Raw genomic sequence first — 11,205 nt, 5'->3', positions numbered from 1 at the left:
CGTGTTGGTCTTTTCTTTTGGATGTTAAAAAAATAAATAACTAAATCGCACTCCTCTAAGGGCCCTTTTTACATGGCCTAAATTAACCAGAGCCTTTATGGGGCTCAATAAACTGCAACATTTACTTAGGATAGTAGCCTACACATTCCTGTTCATACCAATTTAATGCCCTCACAAAAGATGTGAGAATTTTGACCACTGGCCAATTGCATCTGTCATTACATTGCCACAAACCTTTGCTCTTAGCATATTAATACATTGTGCTGTTTGGGGAATACTCCAGGACATAGATTCCAGTTTGGTACCCTCCATTCACAGAGTAAGCATGGGTCATTTGAATGAGACCTTGCGGTGCGTTTACACAGATTCTGACAGATTTTTGAAGACAAAGCCAGGAATAGATTTGAGAAGGGATAGATCCCAGTCTTCATTACCTGTTCCTGTTTATAATCTGTTCCTTGCTTTGGCTTCAAAGATCTGTCAGAGAATCTGTGTAAAGGGCCTATTACACGGGTCGTTAAGAGGAGCAAACGAGCGCTCTCAGCTCTCGTTTGCTCCTCATTCCCCGCTCGCTGCCGCCGCTATTCGACGCGGCTGCAGTGGGCGGGGTGGCTGCCCGGATGATCGCTGATCGTCTGGGCAGCCCATAGGATATAGCGGCATCTGCTGCCGACGCTCTTATTCAACAGAGTGCCGGCAGCAGATCGCTGCTATATCGGTCGCTTGTTTTTCAACATGTTGAAAAACAAGCAACTGCAATGATCAGCCGACATGAACGATGTCGGCTGATCGTTGCACTCTATTCCACGTAGGGCTGGGCGATATGGCCAAAAAATAAAAAAAATTTTTTTAAATTTTGGACTATTCTCAATTTAAATCTCGATTTTTTTTTTTTTTTTTATTATTTTTTTTTTCTCTTTTTGCTAAACAGGACATTTTTCTCCCTGCAGCATCAGAAACTATTTTATAGACGTTTGAGACAACAACCATATTGCTTCCCAGTGTAACAGTGCTCCTCCCGTGCCGCTATGTAGTAGACAAGCCCATTGTGTGCCCCATATAAGTAGTTTTCCCAAATATGTGCCCTATGTACTAGTGTATTAGTAGTACAGATGAGGGGATTAGCAGTACAGGTAAAGATGAGGGGTGTAGTAGTGGTACAGATGAGGGGTGTAGTAGTGGTACAGAAACAGATGAGGGGTGCAGTAGTGCAGGTACAGATGAGGAGTGTAGTAGTAGTACAGGTAAAGATGAGGGGTGTAGTAGTAGTACAGGTATAGATGAGCCTGGTGTAGTAGTAGTAGTACAGGTATAGATGAGCCTGGTGTAGTAGTAGTAGTACAGGTAAAGATGAGGGGTGTAGTAGTAGTACAGGTAAAGATGGGTGTAGTAGTAGTACAGGTAAAGATGAGTGTAGTAGTAGTAGTAGTACAGGTATAGATGAGGGGTGTAGTAGTAGTACAGGTACAGATGAGGGGTGTAGTAGTACAGGTAAAGATGAGGGGTGTAGTAGTAGTACAGGTACAGATGAGGGGTGTAGTAGTACAGGTACAGATGAGGGGTGTAGTAGTACAGGTAAAGATGAGGGGTGTAGTAGTACAGGTAAAGATGAGGGGTGTAGTAGTAGTACAGGTACAGATGAGGGGTGTAGTAGTAGTAGTACAGATGAGGGGATTAGCAGTACAGGTAAAGATGAGGGGTGTAATAGTAGTAGTACAGGTACAGATTAGGAGTGTAGTAGTACAGGTAAAGATGAGTGGTGTAGTAGTAGTACAGGTACAGATGAGGAGTGTAGTAGTAGTACAGGTACAGATGAGGGATGTAGTAGTACAGGTAAAGATGAGGGGTGTAGTAGTAGTACAGGTACAGATGAGTGTAGTAGTAGTACAGGTAAAGATGAGGGGTGTAGTAGTAGTACAGGTACAGATGAGTGTAGTAGTAGTACAGGTATAGATGAGCCTGGTGTAGTAGTAGTACAGGTACAGATGAGGAGTGTAGTAGTAGTACAGGTACAGATGAGGGATGTAGTAGTACAGGTAAAGATGAGGGGTGTAGTAGTAGTACAGGTAAAGATGAGGGGTGTAGTAGTAGTACAGGTACAGATGAGTGTACAGATGAGTGTAGTAGTAGTACAGGTATAGATGAGCCTGGTGTAGTAGTAGTACAGGTACAGATGAGGAGTGTAGTAGTACAGGTACAGATGAGGGATGTAGTAGTACAGGTAAAGATGAGGGGTGTAGTAGTAGTACAGGTACAGATGAGTGTAGTAGTAGTACAGGTAAAGATGAGGGGTGTAGTAGTAGTACAGGTACAGATGAGTGTAGTAGTAGTACAGGTATAGATGAGCCTGGTGTAGTAGTAGTACAGGTACAGATGAGGAGTGTAGTAGTAGTACAGTTATAGATGAGGGGTTTAGTAGTAGTACAGGTACAGATGGGTGTAGTAGTAGTACAGGTAAAGATGAGGAGTGTAGTAGTAGTACAGGTATAGATAAGCCTGGTGTAGTAGTACAGGTACAGGTGAGGAGTGTGGTACAGGTGAGGAGTGTAGTACAGGTGAGGAGTGTAGTAGTAGTACAGGTAAAGATGAGGGGTGTAGTAGTAGTACAGATGAGGAGTGTAGTAGTAGTAGTACAGGTAAAGATGAGGGGTGTAGTAGTAGTACAGGTATAGATGAGCCTGGTGTAGTAGTAGTACAGGTATAGATGAGCCTGGTGTAGTAGTAGTAGTACAGGTAAAGATGAGGGGTGTAGTAGTAGTACAGGTAAAGATGGGTGTAGTAGTAGTACAGGTAAAGATGGGTGTAGTAGTAGTACAGGTAAAGATGGGTGTAGTAGTAGTAGTACAGGTAAAGATGGGTGTAGTAGTAGTACAGGTAAAGATGGGTGTAGTAGTAGTACAGGTAAAGATGGGTGTAGTAGTAGTAGTACAGGTAAAGATGGGTGTAGTAGTAGTAGTAGTAGTACAGGTAAAGATGGGTGTAGTAGTAGTAGTACAGGTAAAGATGGGTGTAGTAGTAGTAGTAGTACAGGTAAAGATGGGTGTAGTAGTAGTAGTAGTACAGGTAAAGATGGGTGTAGTAGTAGTAGTACAGGTAAAGATGGGTGTAGTAGTAGTAGTACAGGTAAAGATGGGTGTAGTAGTAGTAGTAGTAGTACAGGTAAAGATGAGGGGTGTAGTAGTAGTACAGGTAAAGATGAGGGTCAGGGACATAGCTAAGAGCATGGGGTACACTGGGCTGGAGAGCATGGGGCACACTGGGGGGAGTAAGGGGCAGACTAGGGGGCAAAGGCATGGGGTACACTGGGGGAAATGCATGGGGCACACTGGGGGGAGTATGGGGCAGATCGGCAGGGGCATGGAGCAGACCGGGGCAGGAGGAAACATACCTCTCTAATGAGGGCTGAACGTTCCCTATCCCTGCTGTAGACGATAGTCATTCTCAAACCAGATCCTGCATTTCAACCTAAGGGTCCTATTAGATGAAGCGATTTTTAACGATAAACTATCACAAATGAAATTGTCGATAGCCTGAAATCGTTCACCATACTACACAGAATGTTAGTTGCGATCGTTAATACAATCATTTACTCCATTTGATCCCAGCAAAAGAAGGAACGATTTGTAATTGCACGGAACGATTATTGTTTAAATTCGAACAATGTAACGATTTTCCGCAGGAAGATTGTCCCGTGAAATAGGGCCCTAAGGTTGTATTTGTTTCCACAAGTCAGGAAATCTTCCCTTCTCCTGTCAAAACACTAGCAATGAAAAGAGGCGGTTCCATTGTTTTAGATGTAGAAGAGCTATTTTTTTGTATCTAGCAGTCACTAGCTCTTGGCGGGTAGATGACAATCTGCAATATCAAGATGCAAAAAAAAAGTCTATAAAGACGCCATAGTCAATAGGCTAAAATCAGGTATTATATAATCTTAGGAACTCGGGGCAAATCTGAGCCTGTTGTCGGGATTCATTGAATTGAACTAGAGATTAGTGAACTTACAGTACAAGAGAATTGCTTTGTTAGCTTAGCAGTCAGCTGGCGAGTCAGTGCTGCTTAGCTCCAGGTGCCTGGAAAAGCTGGATCCAGTCCTGGGAAACCTAGTTTTTTCCAGGACTGTCGAGCTAACAAAGCGACTCGCTTGTAAATTTGCTCATCTGTAGCAGAAACCTCAACTGAACGATTTTGAACCACACGCGATATTGCGGCAATCTATTTCTAGAAAAGTTCTGGTCTAGCCCTTGATCCAAGATGAGGATCCTGCTCCATACATAAGAAAACCACCTCCAAACACGGGTAATAGGGGGCGGGTCCGACACAAGCGTTGGGTCTCTGCAATAAAGCACTTTTCATTTTGTCCTACGGCAGCACAGTGAACAATAGGGTTAACTTCAATATCTCCTACTGCCAGGCAGAAGAAACAAACATAATTAGAGTAATTAGACCAATTAAACCGGCTCTATAATACGACTCCAGGGACCAAGAGACATTGTGTTTTTGTTTCTTTTGCTCTTGCTCCTGCTCTTCTACAGAAACATCTAAAGTGATTTTCAGGGTTCTGTTAATCAGCACTTGGCCCCTATGCTCCTGCTTTCTGTCAGTTGAGCTTGCTGGTATGTGTAATTCTATCATCTAGCATTAAGGGAGGCCCCAATGCCTCTAACTGCGGGGGTCTCCATTGTGATGCACCATCTCCAGAGCGGTTCTCGGTTCTGGGCTGCCGTCATCCCCGTTACCTGGCTAACATTGCTGCATCCTTGTTCTCATACTGCGCAGGATACAGATAAGGGGACTCCCGGTCACAGCTCCATTACGGCCCAGGTGAGTGCCACAGTCTCCGTGTACGGTCGAGAGTTCTCTTCCGGTAGTCAGCATGCCAGTGGGAGTGATGCGGGACTTCCAGGTCGTTTCTGTGGCGGCCCTGTTACGCTTCCGGCTTCCTAGTGAGGGTGGAGGTGACGCAACAGTATCCAGGATTTGTTCTGGGGCGCGGACGCTAACGTTATCCAGGGGGTAAGTTATTTAAATGTTTGTCCTGGCTGCTTTGCTGTAGCACTCTGCCAGGCAGCACATACTGTTGGATTCAAAGGTATGTTGGTTATTATATGGCAATCCTCGGCCTAGTACCTAGGTATACAAATACCCGCAAAACTATCAGATGCGTTTTCTCTTAATTAGCCGCCGCTGCTACAACTCCTCAAATCAGATATAGAGAGGTGGGAGAAGAAGGACTTCTCGTGGCTGGGATGTATCAATATAATAAAGATGAGTCTTCTTTGAGACATTTGTATAGTTTTCAGACTATTCCTGTACATCTCCCGAAGGTCCTTCTTCTCCACCCTCGATAAATTATTTTCTCACTTTGTTTGGGCGGGTAAACGCCCCCGCATAGCCAGAACGATCTTAATCAGGAAAAAAGCACACGGGGGACTGGCTTCACCTGATCCCCGCCTTTATTATTTTTCAGTTGCACATTCTAGGATCCTTGATTGCTTTCTTTTCCGAACTACTAAACAGTGGGTAGAGATTGAACGCTTCATTTCTGGTAGGGAACCAAGTACCAAGCCTTGGTTGCCTAGGCAGGCCACAGGGGATCGTCTGCCCCCGGTTTTGCGATCGGTCATGAAAGCACTTGCTTCTGTACCTGTTTCCTGCCGCCTTTTTACTGCAGGCCCGCTCTCGCCTGTATAAGGTAGCCCTGCGTTCCCCTCGGCCTTCGCGACCTCCTCATACCTAGGTTTCCCATATGGAAGTACGTTCAGCTGAGCCACTTCTTCATCAGAAATGAAAGACTGCTCTGTCTAACCAGATCCTTAACTTCTTTCGAACAGCTATGCCAGCAATTCACTCCATTGAAAGGGATGATCTCTGTGATTTATTCTTTACTATTGGAGCCCATTCATGCTGCATCATTGCCTTATATTGCAAAGGGGAATGAGGATCTGGGTAGAGATCTATCTGAATCAGATTGGGATAAATCCTTGGCTCTGTGCTTCAAAAAGTGTAAAGCAAGAAACTAACTATAAGCTTTTGACGAGGACAACGGTGCTTTTGGGACAAAGTAATCGGTATTATTCATAAACTAACTGATGTACAATTAGAACATGATCCCGCCCCCTTGCTTTTATCTATAATACCTCTACCAGACAGGCGTTTGATTAAGTCGCTCCTGTGTTTCCTCCTGATGGCTACACGTTCTGTCATCCCCCGATTGTGGAAATCCACTTCGCCCCCTCTATCAGTAGCTGGCTTGCTGAGGTGGCCAATTTCTATAGGATTGAGGAGTTGGTAGCTGACTCTAGACAACAAGCGGCGAAACTTACGAAAGTTTGGTTCAGATGGATCAAATTCACATCCTCGGATGACTATAAACTCCTCTGTGCACCGGAGGGATAGATTCTCCTCCTCTTACCTCTTCTTCCCTTATATTGATTGTGCACTCCGAGGATCTATGTCTCGCTGCTTATTCATATAAGTGGAATATCTACTCTTCAAACATAGCGCCAGGACAGCGATGGCTACTCTCATTAGTTTGGTTTTTACACTGATTGGGCTTTTCTTCCTTTCTAGTTTTGTTATTGTTTGTTATGGAAAAAATTCTTCAATAAATACTGAATGTGAAAAAAAGGTATGTCGGTTACTACTCTGTGGCTTTCCCTTAGGGGTGTTTTGTTGGCGGTCAGATATGTCCCCTGTATTGTGCTGCTCTCCTCATTTTCTCTTTACAGATGGCTAGTCACCATTCTGAGAGGAAAAAGAGAACCAAAACTAAGCACCGAATGTGCAAAAGATGTGATCAACCTGTATCTGATGAGGCTCATGATATATGCAATGACTGCACCTCCCTGATACCTGCGGGTGAGACTGGGAATCGTTATCGTTCAGAAGCTAAAGAATTCTTTGGTTGGTTCTAAAGGCCCTATTCCACGGAACAATTATCGTTCGTATTTGGCCGATATCGGCCGCTACGGACGATGATCGTCCGGTGGAATAGAGTGCAACGATCAGCCGACATCGTTCATGTCGGCTGATCGTTGCAGTCGCTTGTTTTTCAACATGTTGAAAAACAAGCGACTGATATAGCAGCGATCTGCTGCCGTCGCTCCGTTGAATAGGAGCATCGGCAGCAGACGCTGCTATATCCTATGGGCTGCTGGACGATCAGCGATCCCCCTGGCAGCCCCCCCGCAGCTCCCCGCCGCCCCCTCCCGCACTCACCCGCTCACTGCAGCCGCGTCGAATAGCGGCGGCAGCGAGCGGGGAACGAGGAGCAAACGAGCGCTGAGAGCGCTCGTTTGCTCCTCTAAACGACCTGTGGAATAGGGGCATAAGATGTCTCAAATGTTTGACCAAGCTGGCATCAGCAGTCCTGCTAAAAAAAAACGCAGAACAGAGCAGCACAAGCAAAAAGCTTTCCTGTTCTCCATCTTAGGAGGACATGGCATTTCATTCTGAGGCTGAGTGTTCCTCTTCCTCCGACTCTGATACACGGGCTCCTGAAGACTATTATATGTTAGAAAAGGAACAGGCCCATTCATTCATTAAAGGGAACCTGTCACCTCCCATGCCGGGGTGAAGGCCGCCCAACCCCCACTAGAGACCCTTATACTTACCCCTTCACTCCAAGTCCAGCGCCTGGAGCCAGTCCCGGGACGGAGGTATCCCCGTCTGAAGCAATGCGCGCGCTCCTGAGATGAGTCCAACGCCCATAGAGAATGAATGGCTCCATACATTCTCTATGGGTGTCAGACTCATCTCAGAAACGCACGCGCCAGGCTTCCGACGGGGATATCTTCGTCCCGGGACCAGCTCGAGGCATGGGACTTGGAGAGAAGGGGTAAGTATAAGGGTCTCTAGCGGGGGGTCGGGCGGCCTTCACCCTGGCACGGGGGTGACAGGTCTCCTTTAAGACTGTCAAAAAACCTATTGAAATGGAACCCTCTACTGATAAACCCTCTAAAAGAGAGTCTCTTTTTACTTTCCAAAAACAACATACGGTTTTGCCTCATCACACAAATTTTTCTGAATTTATGCGGACGGACTGGGCTATACCAGAGAAAAAAACAGTACCTAGTTCATGCTTTAGAGCAGTCTTTAAATTGGACCCCAGAGCTTATGAGTTGTGGGAAAATCCTCCTAAAGTGGACTCGGCAGTTGCCCACCTCTCCAAGAAATCTGTGTTTCCTGATGAGGAAATTACCCCTTTTGAAGGTAGATTCACCCCTTAAGCATTTGTATGCGACTGCATCTCTTAATACTAAAACTGCTACAGCTACTGTGCCGGTAGCAAAATGCCTCAGACTCTTGCTTAACCAACTCACAAAAGACAGGAAAAGCAGGAAAAGACTCCTTAAAGCGACTCTGTACCCACAATCTGTCCCCCCCAAACCACTTGTACAGATAGCTGCTGTTCGGCAGGTGATGCAGTTATTGTCCTAAAAACAACTTTTAAACTTGCAGCCCTGTGCCCAACAGCCGTGGCTTAGATTGTTTATGCATTAGGCTGGCACACCCTCTCCGTCCCTCCCCCCCACCCTCTTCATCATTAGGAATGCCCCTAGAACATTTTCTCCTGTCTGAACATTGCACAGGTGCCTTAACGATCCAGCCCATGTGCCGTACTAACACAGCTGATGAATAGTAGACAATCTGCTTAGAGCATTCCTAATGATGAGGATGGGGAGGAGGGACAGAGGGTGTGCCAGCCTAATGAATACACAATCTAGGCCACGGCCGTTGGGTACAGGGCAGCAAGTTTAAAAGTTGTCTTTTAGGACAATAACTGCATCACCTGCTGGGAGGACCGCCTGGAAAACTGAGATACAGCCATAACCATAGGCTGTATCCCAGTTTTCCAGGCGGACCTCCTGCTGTATCCACCCGCTGCACGGAGCGGGCAGACAGTGGGAATCTGATGCCGAGCGTTCGGGTTCATACGAACCCGAACCTCGGCAGATTCGGACTATCCCTAGTTACGGGTGTTACGAAAGGTTCATTTTGGATGGAATGGCCCAGCTATTCAAAGGTACAAGTGGTTTGGGGGGGTCAGATTGTGGGTAGAGAGTCGCTTTAAAGATATGCCAGACATTAAGAAGGCTGCTGACTTTCTTGACGACTTCTCCCTTGGCTCTTTACGCTTAAATTCTAAAGTCCTAGCCATGCCTACTACAGGTGGAAGAGCTTTATGGATCAAGGAATGGGCAGGGGATCAAGCTTCCAAAATTCACTTCTGCTCCCCTCCTTTTCAAGCAGAGTCTCTGTTTAAGCCCCAGCTAGAGAAGATTCTGAAGTCGTTAAGCAAAACTAAAGGAGTGGCTTTCCCGTTGGGAACTAAATCACAGAAGCCCTTTCGTAACCCGGGGCGCAGATCCCCAGTAAGTAAGCGCCCAGGCAACAAAATACGCAGAGAAATTCCAAGCCTAGAAGGAAGGAAGGATCAAAAAGCTTGACGCCAGGCCAACAGCCCTGGGCATGGGGGACAGACAGACATATTTTGCGCCCGCATGGATAGACACCATCTCAGATGTCTGGGTAAGGTCCGTGATTTCAACAGGCTATATGTTGGAGTTCGCAAGCCCTCCTCCAAATGTCTTCTTCAAGAACCCAGAAAAACGACTCCTCAAGACTCCTTCAAGAGTTCGTACAGAAAGGTGCATTGGAAGAACTTCCTCCTTATCAATGAGGTATGGGTGTATAATCAAGAATCTTTGCTGTTTCCGAAAAGGAAGGAGATTAGCGTCTAGTCATAGACCTCCTTTCTAAACAAATATATTACTTGCAAGCATTTCAAAATGGAGATGATAAAGTCTGTGGTCTCTATCCTCCAGAAAGACGACTTCTCTGCTACATTAGATTTGAAAGATGCATACCTCTACATTGCAAGGTGTCATCGGAAATTCCTTAGAATCCCCATGGTTTAAAGGAAAAATAACGATTTATTTTCAATTTACATGTCTTCCTTTTGGTCTCCACAGCTCCAAGAGTGTTTACAAAGACCATCGTCGTTTTGGCAGCAGCTCTGAGGACTCAAGGAGTGTTCTTTGTTCCCCACCTTGACGATTGGTTCATTAAGGCATCATCGAGGGAAGAGCTGAAATTGACAGTAGACATCTTGGAGAAGCACGGCTTCATTATCAACCACCAGAAATCCAACATAATCCCATCGAAGGCTTGCAAATTTCTGGAGTTTGTGGTGGATTCAGCAGTCATGAGGCTTTACCTGCCTTTAACAGTGTACTCCTCCAACAGGCGTCAGGGTACATTCTACCCGCTCTACTGCTACTTCGTGGGCAGAGTTGGCACAAGTCTAGCTAGACCAAATATGTGGAGCGGCAACATGGTCTTCGCCTTCTACATTTCTGAAGCACTCCAGAAGATTTTTTTCCCTCCCTATAAGTTTATTGCTTTGCTATTCCTATTGTTCACTGTGCTGCCGTAGGACAAAATGAAAAGTTAAAATTTACTTTACCGAAATGTGTTCTTTTTATCCGTAGGAATATGAGTTCGTAGGCAGCACAGCACCCCACCCTAAATAAAGTTTTTGCTGCATATTAACACAATGTCTTGGTCTCTGGAGTCCTATTATAGAGCCGGTTTAATTGGTCTAATTAACTAATTATGTTTGTTTCTCCGGCCTGGTAGTAGGAGATATTGAAGTTAACCCTATTGTTCACTGTGTTGCCTCCGGACCCATATTTCGGTGAGTAAATTTTAACTTTGTCTGAATATCCTTCCCAAAGTGGCTTGTGTCGATCCTGTGCCCTATTACCCGTGTTTGGTGGTTGGAGGTGGTTTTCTTCTGTTATTCCCTAGTGAAGATCGGAAGTGGCTGCGGTCTGCTCTATACATGCTCACGACAGTTGTGCCTCCTTTGTTAGCACAACTTGACTAGGTGAGGGTTGCAATACACTTTCCTTCCCTCACCTTTGTTTAGTTGATCCTCACCATAGAGCGCTGTCCATCTTTTTCTCTGCTCCATACATGGCCTAAGAGAGAGGTCTCCCTCACCCATTAAAGGACAAGTGCCATGAAAAACTTTTTCCCAGTAATTGAAGCACATTACAAAGTTATATAACTGTAATATGCTTCAATCACCTATCTGCCTCCCTTCCCTGTCTTTTCCCCCCTCCACCCCCCACCAGGAAGTGTCCTAACTCACACAGACCTAATTACTGTTGTCACCATCACCAAGCTCTTCTCTCAGCT

The sequence above is a fragment of the Dendropsophus ebraccatus genome, chromosome 12, assembly GCF_027789765.1.
Source record: "Dendropsophus ebraccatus isolate aDenEbr1 chromosome 12, aDenEbr1.pat, whole genome shotgun sequence".
NCBI classification, from domain to species: Eukaryota; Metazoa; Chordata; class Amphibia; order Anura; family Hylidae; genus Dendropsophus; species Dendropsophus ebraccatus.
Note: the sequence above shows the minus strand (reverse complement) of the source record.